Consider the following 20649-nt stretch of genomic DNA (forward strand, 5'->3'; position numbering starts at 1 on the left):
AATAATAACCCCATGAATCAACCAGAACTCATATATTGCTGGTGGGAGAGTAAAATAGTATTACTACTTTGGTGTACTATTTAATAGTTTGTTATAAAATTGAACATACACCCAATCTAGGTGCCAGCAATTTCAATTTAGGTATTTATCCTATAGTAAAGAAAATACATGTTTACAAAAGACTTGTACAGGAGAGTGCATCACAGCTTTTTTCCTAATTATGAAAAACTTTACAAACAATCCAATTTTCCATTAACATGAGAATGGATAAACCAATTGTAGTATATTAATATGAGAAATAAGATTCAGTAATTAAAAGGAACAAATTATGCATTCCTTCCACCATAGGAATGAATCTCACAGACATCATGCTGCACAAAAGAAACTGGTTATAATAGCACATGCTACATTATTCCATTTCCATGAAGTTCTAGTACAGATAAATCTAATCCATGTTGAAAGCAATCATCAAATAAGTTGTTTTTTTGGAAAAGGGAATTGATTGGAAAAGGGCATGAGGGGATATTCTGGGGTGATGAAAATGTTCTATATCCTAATTTATTTGTGGGTTATACAGTTACATATATTTGTCAAACTCATTAAATTGTACAATGAGGATTTGTATATTTCACTATATTTAAAAATAAAATATTGAACTATAATTAGTAGGGTGATTTTCAGCAGTAGCATGGGCTTGTCAATTCTGAAATTATTTTCTGTGTATTCTAGACAAGTAAATATATTGCAGTTAATTGGGATACAAGTTTCTCACTATTGGAGAATGGGGTTGCTGATAGGAAAAAAGGAAGATATACCTTGTACTATTGGACTGGAATCGGAAGTTTTTATATAAACTTAAACTTCTTGCTAAGAGACTTAAGAAGGAATGACCTGTGAATAGCAAAGAGCATACCCAAGACATTGACCTTGGTTTCTAAACACCATTTATTCAGGGCTAAGATAGGAAAGATGCAAGATGAGCCTAGAACATCCTTTTACACCAGAGAATAGTAAAGACTCAAAGAAATACGGATATATCAAAAGAACACAAGAGACTAACCTGAAAATATATGAACTCAAAATAAATAATAGTATTTATGGGTTATAATTGATTAAAGGAAATAAAAATCCATTAGTCCATGCTGTTGAATAAATAATCAAATGGATTAGGATTTACAACTTTCAATTAATGCACAAATTTTATAGGGTAGGAATCATAGGCATTTATTTGATCTTATAATTATGTTGCAAGTTAGGAATAATTATTTGTGTTATACATATGAAAAATAGAGACTGAAATATTTTGAGTAAATTTGTAAATAATACATACTTAATGCTAGGCAATCCAGGATTTATATGCTACTCTGTCTTACTCTGAAACTTAATTTTCTCTATTCTGTACCATCCTTTCTCTTAAATAAACAGCTAACCTATTGGTTCACTGAATTGACTTCTTTTGAAACAACTTTAGTTATATCTGAAAATAAACTTTTTAAAAATAAACTAGAAAAAAATATGAAAAACTCTACCATTCCATCTAACAAAAACAGTATTAAGTATATAAAAGTACTCCCTATCTTGGAATTCTAATAGCAAGAAAATCTGAACACTTTGGAAGATTTAAATTTTTTTGAATGATTTCCTGGTTATGAAGATATCCATAGTAATACCCCCCCCATACACACATATACACATACGTAGTTCACATATATGCTTTAACCTTTTTTTAAAATGAAATAATTGTAGAAATCACTCATTTTGAAACACTGATAGGATGGATTGAGTCTTTTTCTTTCAGAGAATCTTCTCTCCATGTTTTCAGGTGGTTTCTTCATTGGGTTTTAAGTGCAAACTGGCTACCCCAAGTTTGCCTGTCTAGAACCCATGTATTTTAAAAGGGGTTCCAACCAATATGACTCATAAGTGACCCTAATGTATCTACTTGGAATTGCTAAAAAAAAATATGATTTGTATTGAATTCAGATTCTAAGAGAGATGACAACCTAGACTGCAAAGCTCCCAATATGTTTAGAGGTTCAATAAAAACATTTTAATATATATAATAAATGGTTTTGTTGTATGACCGAACTTCAAGCTTTGAGTTACTTTTAAATGACTAACTGCAAACCAGTTGTAGGGTACATCATTTTGCTAGTAAGTCTATTTTTACATTAAATACACATAAAATATTTGTAATTTCTATTTTCTTATTGGCATAACATGCAAAATTGATTTTGCATTCTAGATTTGTCATTTACCTATTTTAATAACTAGTCATATTTGTGATTTCCCAGATCTCACAGACACCGTAAAGTATTTGTTTTTTACAGACATCTTTACTTTTAAGCACTGCCGACATTCAACAAAAAAAAGGAAATTAAAAGGTAAAAAAAACACCTGAATATATATACACATAAACTATAGATAACTACCACTAAATATTTTGCATATATAATCAGAAAAATGTGAGAATACAAACATTTCACCTATAAAATTGGCCCTTGCTATTTCATACATCTTGTGGAAACTCAGCTCTAATCTACTAGCTTCTAAAAGTTCTTAATTTGGACAATTCACTTCCAATTTAGCAAAATGTATTACATCCAGAAAAAAAGTCTATTTACTAACAAACACTTTTCTCAACTATATACAACTAATCTTTCCAGTCAGAAACATTGAGGTTTTTCACCAACAGAAACTCAACAACAACAACAAAAAATACTTGAATTTCTACTGTTTTCAACATCAGAAATATATTTTATGAATTTAATTTAGTAAATATTAGCAAGGTTTACCTCTTTATTGCTAAGTTTTGAGGTATTCATAAGTTCCTTAATTTCTAGGTTTAAAAAATTCTTTTCATGACTTTTTACAGCAAGGTGTTGTGTTTTCTTGATCACTTAATCTTACCGAGTTCAAGGATAAAATCTTGTGTGTATGGGTGGTGCGTGTGTGTGTGTGTGTGATGTGTATATGTACCCGAGTGTTCTCTAATTAGATCATAGCAATACAGAAGAAAGTCTAGAGTGAACCTCTTTCTTTTCTAAAACTGTTAGTCTCTAAATTTTAAGTGGCAGTCAAGTCTAAAGTGGCTTGGTACATAAACCATGCCTGAAACACTCTAGAATTTCAATATTCCCAAAATCTAAAAATGAAACATTTCTACATTGATGTATCAAGCTCCTGATAAAGTCTTTCTAAGTGCAGATTAGGCAGTGATTTCAAAAATGAAGGAAAAGATCAGAATCAAAGTACTGTCAAATAATTCTATTCAGAAAGTAGAGCCATCTGGTTGTATATATGTAATTTAGGGCCTTTCTCTAGATGTGTTCCCTTATTCTACCAGGCAAAATGTTATTTCCTCATCAGCTTAGACCCACTAAAATAATTAATAAAGGAGAAAAACAGATTTGTTTTTCCCCTAAAATATGCACTCTTTATTACTTAATTTCATTGGCATAAAGCAGTATAGTATTTATATTTCTGAATATGATTTTGAAAAAAATCACAAAACAAATATGTATAGGATACTATTGATGTCCCTTTCAATACTTTGTTGGTTACCTGAGTAACATTACAGCTGAGAAAAATTCCTAGCATGCTGAAAGCTTTCATTCAGAACACCTGTGTCTATATTTTTTCTTCTCTGTCTGAAGGATTTGTCCAAGAATATGGAGCTTGCTCAGTTGCAAGCTGTTCATGTTGGGTATTTAAGCCCATGCATCTCTTCCCGTACAACTCTCAGTCAGTAAGGGATGGGAATCAATAAGAAGTGCCTACAGCTGCTTCAGCTGTACCAGCTGCCCTGGCTACCAGTGAGGTAATTCCAAGGCATGTTCTATGTGGTACCTCAGAGGACCCCTTTTGGACTAAGTCCCAGTTTCTCTCAACAACAACAACAACAACAAAATGTACTTGTTTCCACATCCTTTTTTGACTTTTCCTTATTTTTTGCTATATCTTCCTCATTCGTTTCCTTCGATCACCTCCAAATAAATGATCTTTGTTTCACCCTTTGCTTTTGAAAGAACCCAAACTAACAAAGTGTTTACCCAATTTAGTTAGAGAAGTTAATATCTATGGATGCTTTCATGGTAAAAAAGAAGGATGCAAGTTCTTATTTGTAGTGAAATTTCAATCACCGTTACCAACTCCCTGAGCCGGGTCCATGCCCTTTTCTGTTTCACTTCCTGTGTAAGAAGGATGCATTACATATCTGGGAAGTTCGATCCAATGCTTCAAAATCCTATGATATACTCTCCTGTAGTAATGCTGGACTCATGCTGAAAGCATTAAACATTTCCATCTCATAAAGGGAAGTCTTTGTAGCAAGTTTTCCTAAAGGTTAATAGTTTGCAGCTCTGAGAGATTTGTGTAAGATATACTAAAAGAGCTTGCATTGACAAATAAAGAGAACAGTAAAGACCTAATAGGAGATGCACACTACAAGGCTCTAAATGGCACTTATAATCACAAAATTGTGCCTGGATTTACATGTGTCATCAAATTTCTTCATGACTTGACATTTAGCTACTTCTAAAAGCCAGTCATCTTACCAGGGAAATATATTTTGATAAAGGAGAATTTGAATTTATCTAAATCTTTTCAGTCTTCTCACTACACAGAAGGCCTTCCAAAATGTATGAAATCATTGGTCAGTGGTTACTTCCTGTGGAATACAGATCTCTGACTCCTGACAACAAAGTGTCGGGATCATCTCATTTAATGATATAGTTTATAACGTACCTTTTATTGCTGCTTGGTTTTTGACAGATGCTGATTTCATAACCCACTGAAATGAAGCAAGAGAGTTTCTCGTTACTGCCATATTTTTTGTGTGTTCTTTCTGTTCATTTCCACTTTTTTGTCATTTTATGTCTATACAACTTGCATAAGAACGTCCTTCTGAGCATCACTAATACTCTGCTCTTCATAGCAAGATCTTTAAGATCTAACTCAGCAGACAACTGATTTCATTTTCTATGTTACTCTTATCTAGTCTATTGCACTGAAGGAAATATACATCTTTAAGATTTTGACTGTCAGATGTTGCAACACCTTGAATGTTTTGCTGTTGTACCAGGCACTTAAGACTGTCATATTAAGACTGAAGTGTTGGGCGCCTGGGTGGCTCAGTTGGTTAAGCGACTGCTTTCAGCTCAGGCCATGATCCTGGAGTCCCGGGATTGAGTCCCGCATTCTCCTCTTCTCCCTCTGACCCTCACCCCTCTCATGTGCTCTCTCTCTCTCATTCTCTCTGTCTCAAGTAAATAAATAAAATCTTTAAAAAAAAAAAAGACTGAAGTGTTGTTGTAGAAACACTGTTAGTGTCAAATCTCTTTTGTATTGAATATTATCCTCTGCATGTCCTACATTGCAGTCAATTATTTTCAGCCCATTGACAGTTTTAAACTCCCTTGGATTAAGCACCTTGCTAATTAGTCACACCATGAAAGTTCTACTGAAATGTGAGGGTCTGTACAACAGGATGCCTCTAACGTGTTTGACACTAACCTGTCTGTTCCACTTCTCTGAAGGAAATATGGGCATATACTGCAAAATATCTCCTTCCAATAACATTTTGCTGGCAAACTATCCCTTTGATTTTAGTGTTTCAAATTGATAGAATATGTTTTTACATCATACAATATTTCTGGCCAGTGTTTATATGTGACTTTTCCCTTGTAACTAAATGCATTTGAAAAAAAATGATCATAAAGTCTTGAATTACAGTCCTAATTCCATTGGTACAACATCAGAACCATGAGGAAATATTTTGAAATCCATATCAAGTATCAACAAGGGCAAGAGCCTATCTATTTTGTTTGACATTCCTAGATCACTAATACCTAAAGTATGTGTTCAGAAATGTTTTCTAACTAAGTAATTAATTTAAAATGGATTACTGGGCCCCCAAAACTTTCATGTTCTATTCACGGTGAAAAAGTCAGTTTTCCAATATTGCTTATAAATTAGGTTGATAATTTTCACATTTCAACTTAAATCCTCCCTTCATTCTTAGATGACATGGCCCATATTACTATTGCACTGTAGGTCTCAAATCAATCTGTGAGTTAGCTTGCTGGTATGTGTGTGATGCAATGGCCATTAACGGCATTATAATATTCAAAAGAAATAACTGAGAGAAGAGTCCAGAAAAGGCACTGAAATTTTTATGAATGCGGTTTTCTGTAGTCAATTACTTTGTTCAGTACCATCATGTAGGTGCTAAAAGCCATGTCTTTTTGGTCTCTGGGGCTCTCTTCGAATTTTCCCAGATCTTTGGGAATCTCAGGATTGTGTTTTATGAACATTTCTCTTTATATCTGACATACCAGAACACAGACTAAAATAATAAAGACACAGATTATTAAAATAAATACTATACAACTTGAAAATGTATTTTGAATTTTACTATCTATATCCATGTATGATAAAGTATATTGTAACATAAATGTGCTGTAATTATTTACCTGCAGAATGCCCTAGAACACAACATAAAATCAGCATTATGTTCCATGGTTCATTTTATAGAAAATTACTGGACCATCTCACTTTATCCCAGTCTTGCCTTTTACCCCATTTCAATTTCTAAATCTCCCCCACTTTAACTATCATAGTTTGATTTCTGCTATTTGTTTGTTGTTAGCCCCTTTGTTCAGCTTTTCTTGTTTTCATTCTCAATGCTTTCTTGCATTTACTGCCTGGATCTTCCTCCTTCCAGCCACTGATCCCGGTAATTGCTACACTTAGACAAGCCCAACTCCGTGAAGGTAAGGGAAAATTTTCTCTCTCTCTCTCCTCCTGTCTCTCTGTCTCTCTTTCTCTCTCAGTATCTCTCTCACAATGTAGTTATCTTATTTTTATTTAAAAGATTATTTTTCAAACAAAATATGCATAATTCTGACTCCTAAAAAATTAATAGTAAATTCAAGACAATAATCTTTGTCAGTTTAGGTGCACCCAGAAACAAACACAAAGATAGAAATAAAAGTGTAAGAGATTTACTGGGGGAAATGCCTGTGAAGGAAGAAGTGGCAAGGAAACAGGAGTAGGAAGGGAGAGACATAGACCATGAATCAGATCTGACACCAATGAAAAGAGTTGAAAAGAAGGAAGATTAGATAAGAAGAGCCCCAGACTATATTTCAGATCTTCATATTACCCACTATAGGAGTCACACACTGAGCAGGAATGGGCATGCTCTAGTTAGTACCTTTGTTGTGTTCAGTCATTGGCTAGAAGCCGTCCTAGGGAGAGCTTGCCTTCAGTGTAAACATTGCGGTGAATTTCACAGGTGCTGCAGCTGGAGGCTATCAGCTAACTTCATACCTTGCAGCTGCCACATATTCTAATATTGAACCATTTCTTTATCAAATATTTTGGAAGGGTCTAAAACATGGTTTTAGGCACTAGGGAAATAGCAGTGAACAGAACATGATATATGATATCCTTTCTCTCCTGGAGATTACACATAGTGAGGGGAATAGAAATTAAACAAATGAAGAAGTAAATTTATTATATGACAGATGAAGACAAGTGATACGAAAAAGCATGAAACAGGTTAATGGTAGTAGGGATATAGCTTACTACTTTACATAGGGTATTGAAGAAAACCCTTTCTGAACATGCAACATTGTAGCAGAGACACAAAAGAACCTATGGAGCCTCGCAAATATCTGAAGGAAGAGGATTCCTGACAGAGGGAAAAACAATTGCAAAGGCCCTGAGGCAAGAATATGCAGAGTTAATTGGAAGAACAATAAGGAGACTTCTGTGTCTAGGGCCTGGTGACTGAAGAAAAAATTATGTCACAAGGATAAAATGGAATAAGCTGGATAAGATAACTTCAGTTAGGGTGGTAGCATTGGGAAGAATAATAATTGGTTGGATTTTTTATTTTAAATTTTTTGAAAGAAACTGACAAAGTTTACTGATGCATTTGATTATGAATTATCAGGGAAGAATAGTTGAGAACACCTCCAGTATTTTGGTTTGAGCAGCCAGTAGCATAGAAATACACATTCTCTGCGTTGGGGAAGACAGTGGGAGAAATAGGTTTTACTGTCACTATCACTTTGTTTTTGAGGGACTCTTGGGTGGCTCAGTCAGTTAATCCTCTGCCTTTGGCTCAGGTCATGGTTCGACGGTCCTGGGATTGAGTCCCAAATTGGGCTCCTTGCTCAGCGGGGAGCCTGCTTCTCCCTCTGCCTGCCACTCCCCCTGCTTGTGCTTTCTCTCTCTGACAAATAAATAAATACAATCTTTAAAAAAACGAGTGATGTTTTTGACATGTTAAGTTGAAATGTTTACTTACTGTATCACTTCAGTGAATAATATTGTTTTGATATATAGCCAAAAATGACAGCAGTAAGGCCATTCTCATAAAGACACATTTTAATTACGTGTTTAATATTTTTTTTTTAAAGATTTTTTATTTATTTATCTGAGAGAGAGAATGGGAGACAGAGAGCATGAGAGGGGGAGGATCAGAGGGAGAAGCAGACTCCCTGCCAAGCAGGGAGTCCGATGCGGGACTCGATCCCGGGACTCCAGGATCATGACCTGAGCCGAAGGCAGTCGCTTAACCAACTGAGCCACCCAGGCGCCCACGTGTTTAATATTTTAATATAATATCAGTGTTATCATCAAATTTATTTTTGTGCTTTTTCTAGTTATATGTAATTAAGACTGTCCTGAATCTCACAAATACGTAGTTTTGTTTCCACTTCTACTAGTTTGAAAATGGAACATTATAAAGGCCTAAAATTAAAAATAAGGAAATGGTAGATGAAATTTTCTTCATCAGAAGATCTTTTTTTTAATTTGCAGCAAATATCCAATGTGTATTGTTTATACATATTACTCTTTTTTTTAAGTTAACATAGTGTTCTATTAGTTTCAGGTGTACAATACAGTGATGCAACACTTCCATGTCACCAGATGCTCGTCATGAAAAGTGCTCAACTTAATCCCCATCACCTATTTAACCATCCCCCCACCTCCCCTCTAGTAACTATCAGTCTCATCTTTCTAATTACAAGTCTGTTTCTTGATTTGTCCCTCTTTCTTCACTTTTTTCCCTTTGTTCATTTGTTTTGTTTCTTAAATTTCACATATGAGTAAAGTCATATGGTATTTGACTTTCTCTGACTTATTTTGCTTAGTATTATACTCTCTAGCTCCACCTATGTCATTCCAAATAACAAGTTTTCTTTCCTTCTTTATGGCTGAGTTATATTCCATTGTATTCTTTTTTTTAATTTTTTACTTTAAATTTTAGATAGTTAACATACAATGCAATAATGGTTTCTGGAGTAGAATTCAGTGATTCATCACTTATATACAACACCCAGGGCTCGTCATAACAAGTGCCCTCCTTAATCCCCATCACCCATCTAGCCCATCCCCCACCCACTTACCTCCATCAACCCTCAGTTTGTTCTCTATTTTAAGTCTCTTATGGTTTGTTTCCCTCTCTCCCTGTTTTCTTTGCCCCCTTCCCATAGGTTCATCTGTTTTCTTTCTTAAATTCCACATATGAGTGAGATCATGTGGTATTTGTCTTTCTCTGATGGACTTATTTCATTTAGCATAATACTCTCTAGCTCCATCCATGTCATTGCAAATGGAAAAATTTCATTTTTTTTCATTAGCTGAGTAATATATATACTGTATATATACTGCCATTCTGTATATATACTGCCTCTTCTTTATCCATTCATCAGTCGATGGACATTTGGGCTCTCTCCATAGTTTGGCTATTGTTGATAAAGCTGCTATAAACATCAGGGTGCATGTATCCCTTCGAATCTGTATTTTAGTATCCTTTGGGTAAATACCTAGTAGTGCCATTGCTGGATCATAGGGTAGTTCTATTTTTAACTTTTTGAGGAACCTCCATACTGTTGTCCAGAGTGGTTATACCAGTTTGCATTCCCACCAACAGTGCAAGAGGGTTCCCCTTTGTCTGCATCCTGACCAACACCTGTTGTTTCTTGTGTTGTTAATTTTAGCCATGCTGACAGCTGTGAGGTGATATCTCATCGTGGTTTTGATTTCTATTTCTCTGATGAGTGATGTTGAGCATCTGTTCATGTGTCTGTTAGCCATCTGGATGTCTTTTTTGGAAAAGTGTCTATTCATGTCTTCTGCCCATTTCTTAATTGAGTTATTTGGTTTTGGGGTGTTGAGTTTGATAAGTTCTTGGTAGATTTTGGATATGAACCTTTATCATATATGTCATTTACAAATATCCCATTCCACAGGCTGCCTTTTAGTTTTGTTGATTGTTTCCTTTGCTGTGCAGAAGCTTTTATCTTGATCAAGTCCCAATAGTTCATTTTTGCTTTTGTTTCTCTTGCCTGTGGTGATAGGTCTAGTAAGAAGTTGCTTTGGCCGAGTTCAAAGAGATTGCTGCCAGTGTTCACCTCCAGGATTTTGATGGTTTCCTGTCTCACATTAAGGTCTTTCATACACTTTGAATTTATTTTGTGTTTGGTATAAGAAAGTGGTCCAGTTTCATTCTTCTGCATGTTGCTGTGCAGTTTTCCCAACATCATTTGTTGAGTAGACTTTTTCCCATTGGGTATTCTTTCCTGCTTTGTCAAAGATTAATTGTATAGTTGTGGGTTCATATCTGGGTTTTCTGTTCTGTTGATCTGTGTGTCTAATTTTGTGCCAGTACCATACTGTCTTGATCACTACAGCTTTGTAATATACTTTGAAGTCTGGAATTGTGATCCCCTCCAGCTTTGCTTTGTTTTTTCAAGGTTGCTTTCCTATTCAAGGTCTTTTGTGGTTGCATACAAATTTTAGGATTGTTTGTTCTAGCTCTGTGAATAATGCTGTTGGTATTTTGATAGGAATTGCATTAAATGTATGGATTGCTTTGGGTAGTATAGACACTTAAGCAATATTTGTTCTTCCAATCCATGGACATGGAATGTCTCTCCATCTCTATGCATCATCTTCAATTTCTTTCATCATTGTGTTATAGTTTTCAGAGTATAGGTATTTCACCTCTTTAGTTAGGTTTATTCCTAGGTATTTTATTGGTTTTGGTGCAATTGTAAATGGGATTGTTTTTTTAATTTCTCTTTCTGCTGCTTCATTATTGTTGTATAGAAATGCAATGGACTCATGCTTTTTTTTAATTATATTATGTTAATCATCATACATTACATCATTAGTTTTTGATGTAGTGTTCCATGATTCATTGTTTGCATATAACACCCAGTGGTCCATTCAGTATGTGCCCTCTTTAATACCCATCACCAGGTTAACCCATCCCCCCCACCCTCCTCCCCTCTAGAACCCTCAGTTTGTTTCTCAGAGTCCATAGTCTCTCATGGTTCATCTCCCCCTCCGATTTCCCTCCTTTCATTTTTCCCTTCCTGCTATCTTCTTCTTTTTTTTTTTTTTTAACATATAATGTATTATTTGTTTCAGAGGTGCAGGTCTGTGATTCAACAGTCTTACACACAAAAAAAGATATGGTAATAACAATAAAAAAAAGAAATGCAATAGATTTCTATATGTTGATTTTTGTATACCACAACTTTATAGAATTAGTTTATCAGTTCTAGCAATTTTTTGGTGAAGTCTTTCTGGTTTTCTATATAGAGTATCATGTCATCTGCAAATAGTGAAAAGTTTACTTCTTCCTTGCAAATTTGGATGCCTTTTTTCTTTTGTTGTCTGATTGCTGTGGCTAGGACTTCCAATACTGTGTTGAATAAAAGTGGTGGGAGTGGACATTCTTGTCTTGTTCCTGACCTTAGAGGAAAAGCTCTCAGTTTTTCCCCATTTATGATTATATTAGCTGTGGGTTTTTCATACATGGCCTTTATTATGTTGAGGCATGTTCTCTCTAAACCTATGTTGTTGAGAGTTTTTATCATTAATGAATGTTCTTTGTCAAATGCTTTTTCCTCATCTATTGCAATGATCATATGGTTCTTATACTTTCTCTTATTTATGTGATGTATTACATTGATTGATTTGTGAATATTGAACCACATTGCAACCTGGGACTAAATCCCACTTGATTGTGGTGAATGATTTTTTTAAATGTTTTGTTGGATTTGGTTTGCTAGTATTTCATTGAGGATTTTTGCATCTATGTTCCTCAGGGATATTGGCCTGTACTTTTTTTTTTTTTTTTTGTGGTTTTGGTATCCAGGTAATGCTGGCCTCATAGAATGTATTTGGAAGTTTTCCTTCCTGTTCTATTTTTTTGGAATAGTTCGAGAAGAACAGGTATTAGCTCTTCTTTAAATGCTTGATGGAATTTTCCTATGAAGCCATCTGCTTCTGGGCTTTTGTTTGTTGGGAGTTTTTTTGATGACTGATTCAGTTTCTTTGTTGGTTATTCATCTGTTTAAATTTTTTATTTCTTCCGATTTCAGTTTTGGTAGGTCATATGTCCTAGGAATTTATCCATTTCTTCTAGGTTGTCCAATTTGTTGTCATATAGTTTTTCATAATTTTCTCTTATTATTGTTTGTATTTCTGTGGTGTTGGTTGTTATTTGTACCCTCTCAGTTGCAGCTTTATTTATTTGATCCCTTTCACTTTTTTTCTTGATAAATCTAGTGAGAGGATTATCCATTTTATTGATTTTTTTTTTCAAAAAACCAGCTCCTCATTTCATTGATCTGTTTTATTGTTTTTTTTGTTTTGTTTTTTTTTTTTTAGTTTCTATTTCATTTGTTTCTGCTCTGATCTTTAATATTTCCTTTCTTCTGCTGACCTTAGGTATTGTTTTTGTTCTTTTCCTAGCTTCCTTAGGTGTAAGGTTAATTTGTTTATTTTGACACTTTTCTTGCTTCTTGAAGTAGGCCTGTATTGCTATACACTTTCTCAGAGCCACTTTTGCTGCATCGCAAAGGTTTTGGACCATTGTGTTTTCATTTCCATTTGTTTCCATGTAATTTTTTTTTATTATGTCCGTGTAATTTTTTATTTCTTCTTTTATTTCATGGTTGACCCATTCATTGTTTAGTAACACATAACTTAACCCCCATGTATTTGTAGTCTTTCCAGATTTTTTCTTGAGGTTGACTTCTAATTTCAAGCCTTGTGGCTTGAAAAGATGCATGATATAACTTTGATCTTGAATTTATTGAGCCTTGTTTTGTTGACTAATATGTGATCTATTCTGGAGAATGTTCTGCATGCACTTGAAAAGAATGTGTATTCTGCTGTTTTAGGATGGAATGTTCTGAAATTTCTGTTAATTCCATCTGTTCCAGTGTGTCATTCAAAGCTATTGTTTCTTTGTTGATTTTTCTGTTTAGATGATCTGTCCATTGATGTAAGTGTGGTGTTAAGTCCCCTAGTATTATTGTATTATTATCAGTTAGTTCCCTTATGTTTGTTATTTACTGTTTTATGTATTTGGGTGCTCCCAAATATTTGGTGCATAAATATTTATAACTGTTATATCTTCTGTGTTGGATTGTCCCCTTTATTATATCTTTCTTTGTCTCTTGTTACAGTTTTTGTTTTAAAGTCTAGTTTGTCCAAAATAAGTATTGGTACTCTTTCTTTTGACATCCATTTATGTGATAAATGTTTCTCTTCCCCATCACTTTCTATCTACAGGCATGTTTGGGTCTGATATGAGTGCCACATATAGGCCACATATAGATGGGTCTTGTTTGTTTATCCATTCTGTCACCCTTTGTCTTTTGATTGGAGCATTTAGAAGGAATTATTAGAAGGAATTATTGATAGATTTGTATTATCATTTTATTATATTTTTTTGTATTTTTTTCTGAGGGTTTTCTCTCATCCTTTTTGTTTTTCTCACCTTCATGGTTTGCTTATTTCCTTTAGTGATATTTTTGGGCTTCTTTCTCTTTATTCTTTGCAAGTTCATTGGTGGTTTTTGATGTATGGTTACCATTAGGCTTGTATATAACCTTTTCTGCATATAACAGTCTATATTAAGTTGATGGTTGTTTAAGTTTGAACACATTCTTTTCAAGTCTCCCCTCCATGTTTTAGGTATATGTTAGTATATATGTCCTTTGTCTTGTGAGTTCCTTGACTGATTTTTTTACAGAAATATTTTTACTGCTTTTCTGTTTCCTGCTTTATACTCTCACTTTTGGTCTTTCTCTTCCGCTCAAAGTGTTGCCTTTAATATTTCTTGCAGGCCTAGTTTAGTGGTCACAAACTCCTTTAGTTTTTGTCTAGGAAACTATTTCTCCTATTCTGAATGATAGCCTTGCTAGATATAGTATTCTTGACTGCAGATTTTTCCCATTTAGCACTTTGACTATATCGTGTCACTCCCTTCTGGCTTGCCAAGTTTCTTTCTGTGAAAAATCCCCAGCTTGCCTTTTGTGTTTTCCCTTGTGTATTACTGTCTTCTTTTGTCTTGCTGTTTTAAATTTTTTTTCTGTATCACTATATTTTGCCAACTTAATTACAATATGTCTTGATGTGGATCTGTTTTTATTCATTTTGATGGGAATGTTCTGTGCTTCCTGGATATATGTTTTTTTCTCCTACTAGGGAAGTATTTTGCTATTGTTTCTTCAAATATATTTTCTGCCCCCTTTTCTCTCTCTTATTCTTCTTTTCAGACTCCTGTAATAAGAATATTATGTTTGATGGAGTCACTGATTTCCCTAAGTGTATTCTCATTTTGCATGATTATTTTTCTCTTTTTTCAGCTTGATTACTTTCTGTTACTCTGTCTTCTAGGTCATTAATTCATTCCTCTGCTTCTTCCAGCCTGCTGTTCATTCTGTCAAGCCTGTTTGTCATTTTGTTTATTGAACCCATTATCTCTACTATGCTGCTCCTTATCTCTGTGTTAAGGGTCTCACTCATGTCTTCCCCTCTTTTCTCAAATCCATTGAGTATCCTTATGATCATTACTTCAAATTCTCTATCAGGCATGTTATTTATATCTGTTTTGCTTAGGTCTCTGGCTGTGGCCTTGTCCTGTTCTTTCATTTGGGATAAATTTCTCTGTCTCCTCATTTGGTCTGCCTTTCTTTCTCTGTTTCTGTGTGTTCAGAAAGTCAGCTGTATCTTCTGTTCTTGAAAGTAGTGACTTTATGAAGAGGACCTGGAGCGCCCTGCAGTGCAATGTCCCCCATTCACCACAGCCTGGCACTTCAGGAAAGTATCCTCTGTGTGTTGCTTATGCCCTACTGTTGTGTGTGACTCATTTTTCCTTTCAGTGCAGTCATCTATACTGCCTTTCTGCCTGTTGTGGGCTGTGCTTGCTCTCTGTGGTGTTAGTGGGACCCAGGCAGGCCAGCTTGGAGGAGGCTTACCCACTGCGGAACTTGGGAGTGGGGCAGTGTTGTTAGCAAAATTTGTGCTAGGCCACTAGTCCTATGCTGGATTCGGTAGCACTGGGGCAGCCGTGGGTATAAGGCTAGTCACAGTGCATCATGATGGCTGCATGCGGCTGGGCTCAGCATGCAGTGGTGGCTGGGGGCATGCAGCTGGGTGTAGCAGCTGGGTGCTGTGTTAGGTGGCAACAGTGCACCAGGAGCCTGGGCATGGTGTGCACACATAGCTTTAACAAAATTTGCCCTGAGCCCTGGGCCAAGGCTACAAATGGCTATGCAGCCCTGCCCCTAGCAGGTGGCTCTGTGTTTATGCTGGGAGTTGGGAGGGAAAATGGTGCCTGCCACCTCCCTTGTTTTCAAAGAGGTCCCTCAACACATGCCAAAATCAGTATGAACAGATCTGTCTCCTCTTTGCCCCCTGCATTGTGCAAACTGCTATTTTTATGTTGCCTCTCTGTGCAGGCTGCTGTCTTTTTTTTTTTTTTTTTTTTTTAGGATTTTATTTATTTATTTGTCAGAGAGAGCACAAGCATGGGGGATGGCAGGCAGAGGCAGAGGGAGAAGCAGGCTTCCTGCTGAGAAAGGAGCCCTATGCGGGACCCAATCCTAGGACCTCAGGTTTATGACCTGAACCCAAGGCAGATGCTTAACCAACTGAGCCAACCAGGCATCCCAGACTACTGTCTTTTTAAGGGTGGCAACACAGCTATCACTTGCCCTCAGGTTTGCCCAGTGCTGAGTCAGCTGACTTACAAAGCTCCAAGCTCCAAGACCCACTGGTCATACAAACTCATGGAATTCACCCCATCTAGTTTAAAAAACCAAATGTTATGGGGATTAGTCTTCCCTGTGTGAGCTCCCTGCTGTGAGGGCCTGTTTTTGTGCCCTCTCTGTGCACACACCTCCCTCCCTCCTGGAGGAGACTCCCTCTGCTTTTCTGACCTTCCCAACCTTTCAGATGCAACTTCTTCTCTTTATTTAGTTGTAAAGTTTGTTCTGCCAGTCTTTGAATTGCTCTCCTGTTTATTTACTTTCATGTGGATGATATCTAGCTGTAAACATGGGATGAGGTAAGCTCAGGGTCCTCCTACTCTGCCATCTTCCCAAGGTCCTGTCTCATCAAAGATCTTTTTTATTTCATCATCAGGAAATATGGTAGGGAAACTTTTTGTTAAAAGGTATTTTATTTGTTCAGTGGCATTAATGGATTACTGGGAGTTTGTTGCCAGATTTATAATATTTAAAATTTCTTGAGATATTACAATTATGGGGCATTGAGTCAGGAAGTATCTATTAATATTTATCCTTTATGGTGTTTGTTTCTACTTCTGAACACAATGAAACATGTATAGATTGAAACCAAAATGGCCCAATTAATGTGGTCAGTCTTTGGTGAATAATGTAGATCTTGGCTAATAATATCAGAAGTGGAATAGTGGACTTTGAGTCATATCTGAGCATCTGGCAATAGTGCATTGGAATTTTAGTTTTAAGGGATCTATAACCCACTGGTCTCTAGATATATGTTCTTCAAGATAAGACCTGTATTCTGTTCTCCTTATTCTAGTACCTACTACAGAACATTGCCCCCCAAGTTTAATGAATGAATAAATTCTTTAAAAATTACTTAATTTTCTTATCTATGAAACTGCACTCATTTTATATTAGCCATCATTTCATTTCCTGCCAATTTGATAACCTCTCTTTGTTTATTTATTTTGTTTCTGTCCTCAGCAGTTTGCCACACAGTTTTTCCATTTCCTATCATTTAGAAGTCTAATTAAATGCTGTTATTCTCCACAAATGTAGAAACGAGAGAAAAAAAGAATATAGGAAATGTTATGGAGGTTTTTTAATCAATAATACTTACCTGTGTGTTTTGTTGTCTATGTGTCAGTAATAGATGCTTGCATATTTATGGACCAGAATAGAAAAGAATTTAAGTTAGGGCATTGGTGTGATAGTGTTTGCTCAAAAAATGTAATGAAATGAAATGAGGATATCCTATGAGTTTTTTATATTTTAATTAGATCATAGTAAATAAATATGAGTAATGTTACAACTTAGAACAATATATAGAGATTAATAACTCTCAAAAATAAATATGTATTAGTATAAACAAGAATTATCTTTTTTAAGAAAGAAAAGAGGGAAATTCAGAAGCCAACTTAAACACAGGTTTAATGGTCTTGGTAGCTCTTAAAGAAGATCATTATGAAAATAGAAGGAGTATAAAAAACAAAACCAAAGGAAAACATTGCATGAAGCATTTCAGATATAGTACAGAAACAAACCAATCAACTAACCAACCAACCAACCTACCAATAAACCAAAATTCTAAAATACCAAATAAATGGAGGTTTGTGATAAAATATTATGATAACAGAATAGAGTTATTTCAATTATGCTTAGAAAATAGAAAAAAATCACTGTGGGGGGGTTAATGTTACTAGAGAACTAAGAGCATAAAAAAGAGAAAGTTAAACTGCATAGCTTATAATTCTTTCCATCTTCCCTGTCATAGGAAATAGAGGATGCCAGTAAGAAGACATTGAGTTCCAAAATAATCAAGGTGATTTTATAGAGATTGCTGAAAACTTTCTAGATTTTTTAAAATGGAAGATACTATAGCCTGTCAAGATTGATATTAACCTAAGATATAAATCTATAGTAGATTATGAAACAGATCATCGATATTTTAAAATATAGGGAGTCATGCCTAGGATGTAAGATACATTTAATAAGAATAACCAAAATGAGGTGCACCTATGTGGCTCAGTTGGTTAAGCATCTGACTCTTGGTTTTGGCTTAGGTCATGATCTAATGGGTCCTGCGAGCCATGCCCCTGCATCAGGCTCTGTGCTTAGCAGGAAGTCTGCCCACCCCTTCTCAAATAAATAAATAAGTCTTAAAAAAAAGAATAACCAAAATGAGGGTAAACATATTTGTTTTTAAATATTTTCTGTATCAAGGAATAATCACTGGACATGTATTATTGATTTCAAATATATTTTAATACATTTTTAAAAATTAAGTTATATTAGTTATAGGAAAATAAACTAGGTACATTAATACTTAATTGAAATATATTGTTGGTACATAAGCATAAAATTATGACACTTCAATATTTGGGAACAATGTTTCTTACTTAACATAAAAATGTGGAAGAAATAAAGGCAGCATGTAATAGTTAAGATTTTCCATTTGTAGAAGCATTCCAAATTTAGCTAATAATACTTAAATTAATTATTTCACAGTATTGGTGTATAAGTGATCTATTGTTTTATAGCATATTATCTCAAAATTTAGGGCCTTAAAACAATAAACATTTATTATTGCACAATTTCTGTGAATCAGGAATCTGGTCATGGCTTAGCTTGATGCCTCTCCTCAAGACATCTCATGAAAAACCTTAACATTGGCCAGGGCTGTGGTCTTATATGAATATGTGACTAGAGGAAGAACTGCTTACAAGCTCACTTACATAGCTTTGACAGGCCTCAGTTTTGCCAGAGACATCAGTTCATTTTCATATGCATTATCTCCGTAGGGTGACCCATAACAGGACATCTTTTTTTCTCCCAGAATGAAGGGAAGAACAGGAATGGAAACTACAGTCCTTTTGTAACCTAAACTTATGAGTGATATCTTACCATCTTTGTGAGATTCTTTTTGTTTGAAGGAAGTCACATAATCCAGCCCACATTCAAGAAGTAGGGGATTCATAAGGGTGCAAGGACAATAATACCAGGAGGTGAGGATCATTAGGGGACATCTTGGACATTGCCTACTGCTCTCAAATTATTCACATCCCCCACATGCAAAATATACTAATCCCCTCTTCATTCTCACAAAAGTCTTATCCCATTACAATATGATCTCAGAGTCCAAAATCTCATCATAAAAAATAGGTTCAGGAATAGACAAACCTTTTGGATGTAGTTCAGCTATTTCTGCACAATTCTCAATTTGTAGACCTGTGAAACTAAAGAGACAAGTTGTCTGCTCCTCACATACCATATATACATTGGTGAGACAGGCATGAGATAGGTGCTTATAGACACTCCCGTTAAAAAAGGGGCAAAATGGGAGTCATAAAACTTCATTGCTCCATGGAAATTCTGAAATTGACCTGGATAAGTATTGGAAGTTCCTTAATAATTGTCCACGGCTCTCACCTCCACCCTCTGAACTCTACCTTATGCATTGGTGGGAGCTGGTTAAGCAATATCTGAGAACCTGTTGTTTTTACATCTGATGGTGGTGGAGCTGGAAATACAGGGTAGGCTTCAGGTAAAAAAAAATGGGTGTAAATGCTGAGAACAAGAATTAATTGGAATCCAAAAGCACAAGGTAAAGACAATGAGGACAAAACCAAGCCAATGTCCGTTCTTGCTTCCCCTGAGCTTGGTAGTTTGAATATCCTGCTGAAGCTAGGATTCTTTGTCATGGAGATTAACCTTCACACCTAGCCCAGGAGTTGGAGAAGCTGAAGAATTGCAAGGGAATAAATTTCTGTTGATTTTAGCCACCAAGTGTGTGGTAATTTTTTATACCAGCCTCTGTAAACTAGTACAAAGGCCAGTGGTTCCAAATGGCCCCTTATCAAATTGTACCAGTATCTCTGTTGGTCTTATTCAGTCTTATTTTATTCTATATACTTTTCAGTGGTTCTAACAGGGGTAAGAATTACATTTTTGAATGACGAAAGCTGAGAGTTTCTCAGTAATTTTAGATAGTAGAAGGGATTTCAACCTTATCTACCAGCACTTCAATTTTTCGTGTGTACTACAACTACCAGTTCCAGAAAAACTTGTCACAAATTGATAGTAATATTCTGTCTTTATGTCCAAGATTCAACTGAAAAATACAATACTAAAAAGACATGACCTAATAAAAGGGGTAAAATTATTCAGTTTTTTAATGGACTCAAACTAAATATGAGTCATTGTGGTGACTGAATTAAATAAAAATGGTGGCGGTAAGGGGATGAGACTTAGATTTCAGTGACTGGATGATTATGTTTTCTACCCAGGGCATCTCCCTTCCAGTAATAAGGCCTTTGAGAAATCAAATGAATAATCAGAAAGTCTCTTGGTGACCAGGAAAAAAAAGGATAACTTGAGAGATATTTCATCTAGGACATTCCTGTACCATTCCTGCAACCCAAATCCAATGTCTGATAAAACTGGAAAATTCTTTACATTCTTTTCAAAATTCCATACTGGCTACTCCCTTAAATTAATACAATTTTTACTCACTTAGGGTACAATGTAATTGATTTTTTTTTCATTTTTCTTAGCTAAAATGATATTCTTGCCCTGTCTC

Source organism: Leptonychotes weddellii, chromosome X, assembly GCF_054177405.1.
Source record: "Leptonychotes weddellii isolate Sample4059 chromosome X, ASM5417740v2, whole genome shotgun sequence".
NCBI lineage: Eukaryota > Metazoa > Chordata > Mammalia > Carnivora > Phocidae > Leptonychotes > Leptonychotes weddellii.